Consider the following 7,743-nt stretch of genomic DNA (forward strand, 5'->3'; position numbering starts at 1 on the left):
AGAATGAAAAGCTCTAAACTTCTAAAAACAGTCCTGGATGCTGTACTAAAGACTGATAAATAATCAATCAAAACAACAAACAGCCATCCACCTCATAGCTCCAAAAATTATGCCAAAGCTTAGCAAGTTAAACTTTGGCAAAAGGGGGAATGATGTGGGCTATGGGTGGAAGGCTCTGTCTCTTCAGAGATAACCTAAGCTGAAGGCTGTGGGTGTGGAACGGTAAGAGGCTGCAGTCCTGCCCTTAGGGACAATGGCAACAGGCTCCAGTCCCAGGAAACAGTTTAACAATGCAAGGGCTATAAACTTTAAGTATTTAGGGGAAATGCAAAAACCAAATATGCTGAAAGCTTATCTAGAAAATCTGGAGTCCATGCTAAAAGCTTACCTAAGATGTGGAAGATACATATGCTAATTGAAGCCTATTGAGAACTGAAACAAAGGGACCATTTGGCCTTTCCTCTCTGTATAAAAGACATTTGAAAATCTTGTTCTGGGCTCGGGATTCAAACAGAAAGCTCCCGAGTCAGGCCGGCTGTCAATAAACCATTTTTCCTTCTCAAAATCATTCCTGAGTCCTGGCCTCTCTATACTCAAATAATTGAACTTCTCTCAAATTCTACAACACCCTGGGTGGTGCTGGGAGAGAGGGCTCTGCTCAGCCAAAGGCTAGACCTTGCTCCAAGTCATTTGATGTCATCATCAACTCTGGGCATTGCGGGTGGTGATGGCTTTGGCTTTTTTCCTTGCTGAGCCCAGGCTGGAGGTTGTCCCTATGAGGCTCAAATAGGATTTCTTTTTCTTGGAATTCCGTGACTCCCAGCTGTTGATATTAGACCCCTTCCCTGATTCTCACTGGTCTTGGAGGGGCCCAAATCAGAGGATGAGAGCTCAGAGGAGCTGTCCCACTGTGGCCAGCTGATAGGGCCTGGCTGTCAGTCATGTCAGAGCTGTCATTGTCCAGGGAGCTCTGACCTCCGGAAGGACAGCTGAGGGCCCAGGAAAGAAATCCGTACACTCACCACTGCCCATCTGTGTACAGAAGGCATTGCAGCTCATCTTGTGCACATCTTCTTGGTGTGCTCTGAAATCAGCTCACATTGCGTGGTGAGCAGGCTACACAGCTACTCTGGCTCCAGGGTCCCATAGTTCATTCCAGTGGAGTTGTTATGCTTAAAAGGATCTGAATTGCTAAACTCCCAGTTTTTGTGTTTTTAAGACTTGGATCTTCAAGTGGAATTGCCATTCGTAACTAGTTTCTCTTCTTGGATTTCTTTCGATCTACAGGAGCAGTCGTTGTCATTGATGTCATCATCGTCCACTTGGTCACTTTCAGACTTGTTCATACTGTTGCTTTTGGCAACCTGGAGGCTGCGGCTGCTGTTTCACACATTTCTAGGCACTTCTCCAGATGGGGAGCAGAGCAGGAGGCAGCAATGCTGTGGCTGCAATTGGGTAAACACACTACTTTCACTTGCATTGGTTGAGAACCTTTTCAAAGATGAATATCCCTGTCTGTTCCATAATCTCAAATTCCTCCTGCCTCATGGTCCAATGAGTCCAGGAAGTAGTAGCCACACTACTTCAAAAGCCTCAAAGCAGAACCCAAACAAGAATCCTCAACCAGGTCCACATGTGTCTCCAGAGCATGGGCTCTGTTTGCTGTTATCGAGGCCAGACAAAGGCCTCCATCTTCATGTGTAGCCTTGAGCAGATGGCGCTCTAACTGACTGCTCACAGCACAGTGGGTGGCAGCAAGGCACACTCAGGGGGTGCCTTGGATCTGGTACTTTCAGGGCCTCCTCCTCTCACAGATGGTGGTGGCTGCTCCAGACCCACGGGTCCTTCTTTGCTTTCTCATGACTCCCATGGGTCCAGGGCCTCGTCTGGGATATGGGCACCCTTCTTGTCTTTTGTAGGTGTGTGGTTGCATTTACCCTAGTCATGATACTTTTATCTCCTTCTGTTATTTTTCTTTACAACTCACTGCAGAGATACTTTTGCTTTTATACTCTCTAATAATTTGCATATGCTCCTCGGGGACTTGTTTGTCTGCTCAGAGCTCTATTAATGCAGTTTCCCTGGAGATGGGGCCTGAGTACATCAGACAGGTGAGCAAGATGATGTCACATTCCCAACGGCTCTAACTCCTGGTGCTCTGGTTCTCAGGTGAGAGGTTTAGAAGTGTATTATCTTTATAAAGTTGGGAATGGTTCTAACAGGCAGAGTGAATGAATTGTTTCATCTAAGGCAGATCTGATTATATATGAGAAATAAGAACAGCTACATTTAGATATATATTTGATGTAGTTATGATTCAATATATGATCAATGTTCTTTTCTGACTGCAGGTGCCTGTGGGGACATCGTGATGACCCAGTATCCAGGCTCTGTGGCTGCATCTCTAGGAGAGTCCATCATGCTCAAGTGCAAATCCAGCCAGGGTGTTAGCAACTACTTAGCCTGGTACCAGCAGAAACCTGGACGGGTCCCTAAACTGCTCATCTATGATGCATCTGCCCGGCCATCTGGGGTCCCTGATCGATTCAGTGGCAGTGGGTCTGGGACAGATTTCACTCTCACCATCAACAGATTCCAGCCTGAAGATTTAGGAGATTATCAGTGCCAGCAGTGTCAGAGCTCTCCTCCCACAGTGCTTCAACCTCGAACAGAAAACTCCTCCCCAGGGCTGTAGGGCAGTGAGTCTTGCAGCGCCAGCTGCTTCATCTTCAAATAGACCTTAATTTGTTTCCATCCTCCAACTGTCTGAGAAACCACATACCTTAGGGGATGTAACATTGAAATCTTTTTTTTCATATGGCCAAATCAAAGGACAGGGTGAATAAATTTCTACCTCTTACCCTCTAGGCAAGGGTCTTGTAAACTTTACACCCTGATGGAATAATTGTCTCTTCATTGTATCTCTGTATGTTTAAAAATTTACCCTTTTCTCTCCTTATTCCTTCTATCTTCTTCCTTCTTCCCCACCTACCTCCTACTTTGGTCCTTTCCAAAACTAAATCCTTGATTCTTCATAAACTTCTCCCATGGAAGGTCATCTTCCTCCCTTACTCTTTCCTTTACTGGACCCTGTTGCCATCCAAACCTTTTTTTCAGTGTCACAAGGTGTGATTTACTACTCTACCATCCGTTTTGTAAATTTAGATAACTATTTTAATTTTTTATTGCCATCAAATAATAATTGTGGGTACATTAATATACTCTACTCATTGAAGAATATTTATGTTATATGGGATAATGCTCATTCAATGATACATGTTGATTTCAGTTTGGATTTATAATTTTCCAGTGAGCTTCATTTTTCTGCAATTGTCACCCTATTCTATAATTCTCTTATTAAATGGTTGAACTGTAAAACTTGAAAGAAATTAAATGTTTTCCATATTGTTAGAAGGACTGTGTTTACTTCATCTTTTTCCCATATCTTTGAAATGACACGCATACAATTTTATTTTTTACATTACCTAATATTGTGTGTTTCATCTGTGTAAAAGAGACATATAATGCAAAAAAGAATATATGCATATTTGATGATGTGAAGCAGTATGGATCTCTGTAAAGTATGATCTTAAGGTGAATCAATTCTATGGGTGCAAACTATTGAAGGTGGGACCTTTCGAGTGGACATTTCAGTTCATGCCTGGCTCACTATGGATCTCAGTCCATTTACTGGAATATTTTATAAGAATGAGTTTCAGACAAAGAAGAGACAGCCATGGAAACAAGAATCTGAAGCAATGGAAAAGAATGAAGAAAGAAGCAGATGCCACCATGTGTCTTGCCATGTGAAAGAAGATTCTAGCATCAGTGGTAGATGCTCTTTGGGAGGAACAAATTGCCTGATGATACTTTGATTTAGACGTTTTTCTCAGTCTCAAAAATGTAATATCTTAAGTTAAAAATAACTCTTGTGAAAGCCATCCCATTTCAGCCTGGCAAACTAGAACAGTCTATATTCAAATATAGACTATTTTTATTTATAGTTATTCAAATAGAATAACTGAATGTCTGCCTCCTTTTGTAATGTCCTTTTCCTTTTCTCCATCTCTTTCAGCTATTTTGATTCTTACATGGCAATTCTCTAATTGTTCAGCTTTAACCTTCTAGAAATGTGTGACAAATTTCCTCCTTAACTTTTTCACCAGTTGTCAACTTCCTTTCTTAACATCCATTGGCACTGAAGGAATTCATGATTCTTAAGTCTGCTGTAACCTTTACACTTTGGATAAACATTAATTTGCCCATTATTCTCAATGTGCTAGTGGAAATGCTCCAGTCATTCTAGCACTATTTCTGAAATTTCTTTATAAATACATTGGTGGATGAAATTTAGTGTCACCAAATGTCTCTTCAAACCTGAGGAGAATACAGCACACTCTCTGACAAACATAACTGCTCTTTACTCTTAGTACTGAGAGGTATTTTGACCATTGAATCCATGTCATTCATTCACTCAAGAAATATTTATTAAGTGGTTCCTCTGTCAGTTGCAAAGATCCCTCCTATCATTGTAGATGATGAGAAAAAAACACATGAAAAATATACATTATGCCATATTTTATTCATAGGCAAAAATAAATCAGGTCTGGGTAGGAGATTGTGGCTTAAGCATGAATAGCAGGCATGGTGGAGCCAAGATAGCATCAGAATATGGAGCTCCTGGAGTCAGCTCGTGAAACAGGGCAGTTGGTGGTTACCCAGACCTATCTAAAGCACCTTTTAGATGACCCAGGAGACCAGAGGAGTATCCTGCCACATCCTTGACAGTGCAGAAGGGGGAGACTACCCATCTGCACAGAGTAATTGTCAATAGAGTACTCCACGCCACAGAGGTCTGTGTCCATGGAGTGCAAGCCACCTCAGGAGCTGTTTCATGGTTGGGTCTGGACATTCCATTTCCCCCAATAAAAATGGGAGGAAAACATGTTGTGGCACCGACTGTAGCTATTGACTAGTGGAATCGGCAGGTTGAAGTAGAATCCTAGGAACAACTAAACTTTGAGCCTGTTCAGGCCAGAGGGAAGCCAGTGGCCACCATTCTAACTCTGCCCTGGGCAGGTGGGGAGGTGGTGATGAATGAAAATGATAGTGCTTATAAGGACCAGCTTCTGTCCACCCAGGTTGGATTGCAGGTTTAGCCTAAATCCCAGTCCGACCTCAGGCAGAAAGGAAGCTGGGGTACCTGCACCGCCTCTCTGGGAAGGTGCAAGTCATTCTGCAGAGGCTGGTGCCCATCCTACTCCAATGGTGCAAGCCACCCCAGGAGCTGTTTCGTGGCTGGACTTGGAAGTTCCATTTCCCATAAATGGTGGAGGAAGAGACAGATGTCCACTGACCTCAGGTACCAATTAGTGGACTCAGCTGGCTAAAGTATAATCTTAGAGATAACTGGGGTCTGAGCGTGTCCAAGTGGGAAAGTCCAGTAGCCACCATTTTAATCCTGGCTGACTGAAATCCAGTGAAGTTAGGGATGGGCTTCTTTCCACCAAGCCTAACCTAGGCTCCAGTCCCACCTCCAGGAGAGAGGTAGCTGGTGGGACCTGCACCAGGCTCAACTGGTAACTGCAAGCGCTTTCTGCTGGTACAGACTGAATAGTCAGTCACTTGTGTCTGCAGCCCCACACCCCAAGAGAATAGGAGAGGAGCTGTGTATCCTCAGACTCTCCAGCCAATGGCAGGAGTTTTTAGCTCACGAAGATTTGTTGAGTGCCTTTGCGACCATCTCTAACTCTATACCCCCACAGGATAGGAAGGTAGCTGGTGTTGCTTCAAACTCTTAGGGCAACAGTTTTGGCATGAACAAGCCTGACTGGTGGCACCTGTGGCTCCACATCCATCCCCAATAAGACAAGAGATATACTGTGTTTCCCAGACTCTTTGGGTAACTGAACTGCAGGTGCATTTGGTCCACACAGCCCAGTGTGGATGCACCCTCACCCACCAATAGGAAAGAAGTGGACTGATCTGTCCACAGTCTTTTTAGGCAACAGAAGACCTTTAGCCTGCATGGACTGGACTATTGGATGCCTATGAATCCACCCCCACCCCCAATAGTATAGCAGAGTTCTGGTGTCCCCATAGCCTCTGGATAATGTTGGGTACTTTCAGCCAACAGGGACTGAACTTCAGGTTCCTGTGGATCCAGCCCTATGCCTTAAGAACAAAGAAGGGAGCTAGCATTTCTTCAGCCTCCCCAGGCAATGGTAGGTATTCTCAGCCTAAAGGGACTGAACTGTTGAGCACCCATAGAACCACCACTACCACCCAAAAAGATAGGAGAGGGCTGGAGTTTCCTCAGCCTCTGTGGACAAAGGTGGGTACTTCCAACATACAGGATTGAACTGTTGATCACTTGTGGTTCTGTCCCCATCTTCTTAAGGACAGAAGGGACAGTATTCCCTAAGCATCTCAGGGCAACTGCAGGCATATTTGGCCCACAAAAATTAGACTGTTGGGCATTCCAGGGGGTCCATTACCACCCCTGGCAGGGAGAGGTTCTGGTGCTACTTTGGTTTACTTGAGAAACTGTGGACCCATACAGCATAGATTGCTGACCAAAACTATAGTTCCTAAGGTAGGGGAGGAAGGGGTGTGAAACTTCATCTGTATCTCTGGGTGGCTACAAACAGTCTTGTGCCCAACTGTGATTATTATATATGGCTACAGCTCTGTCCCTATTGCTGACAGAGCATAAAGGTGTTAGTACATTCATCAGTTCCTGGGGCAATGTTGGCAGCTTCAGCCTCCATAGCTTATAACACCAACTACATCGTTGGTTCTTACTACACAAGCAACAAGGGAGGAAAGAATAGAAATCCCTAAACTAAAAGGAGAAACTGCACCCAGAATAAATACAGCTAGATATGGAAACATCAACAAATAATCACAATCCATACCAAGAAGAGGAATAGATGGTACAATTAAAGGAACAATTTAGGCCTGCAGATGACATAAAGTAGTTGAGACAACTAATCTTAAATGTTCAAACAAATATCCTTAATAAATACAATGAGATGGGTAAAGAGATTAAGGATATTAAGAAGACTTTGGATGAGCACAAAAAAGAATTTGAAAGCATACGTGGAAAAATATCAGAACTTATGGGAATGAAAGGTGCAATAAATGAAATTTAAAATACACTGGAGGCATATAAGCACAGATTTGAGGAAGCAGAAGAAAGGATTGGCAGCGGTCCAGGGCCCGGAAGTAGCACTGGATGGAGAGCTGGCCGTCCACCACTGGGTACTCGGAGGCCAGGTCCAGCTTGTAGAAGTTGTACACGTTCTCCATGTGCGTGCCGCGCAGCCCTGGGGGGCGCGGGTGCTCAGCGCGGGGCGCACGCCTCGGCGGGGAGGGCGCGGGGGGACTTCCGGCCCGTGCTCAGCACCCACGTTTCCCATTCCCCTGCGCTTGACACGCGCTGGAATAAAGCCCCTCGACCCCATTCCCTCTGTCACCTCAGCTCATCTCCCAAAGGCCAGACAGCTCACCACAGGGTGGCGGCATTCCCCCGCCAATGGGGCGGAAGCAGGCGCTTCCCGCCATTCCCTCTGTCACCTCAGTGGAGCTCCCGCAGGCTCCACCACTCTCCACAGTATTTAAAATACACTGGAGTCATATAAGCACAGATTTGAGGAAGCAGAAGAAAGGATTGGCGACCTTGAAGACATGGCTTCTGAAAGTGAACAAACAAAAGAGCAGATGAAGAAAAGAATGGAAAAA

General features: G+C 44.8%; 1 pseudogene; it reads right to left on the reverse strand.

Annotated features, from left to right (window-relative positions):
- Window positions 1–686: 686 nt before the first annotated feature.
- On the reverse strand, window positions 687–7,311 carry LOC131273815 (ataxin-7-like protein 3 pseudogene; annotated as a pseudogene).
- Window positions 7,312–7,743: the final 432 nt, after the last annotated feature.

This window comes from Dasypus novemcinctus, chromosome 17 (genome assembly GCF_030445035.2).
Source record: "Dasypus novemcinctus isolate mDasNov1 chromosome 17, mDasNov1.1.hap2, whole genome shotgun sequence".
Taxonomy (NCBI): Eukaryota; Metazoa; Chordata; class Mammalia; order Cingulata; family Dasypodidae; genus Dasypus; species Dasypus novemcinctus.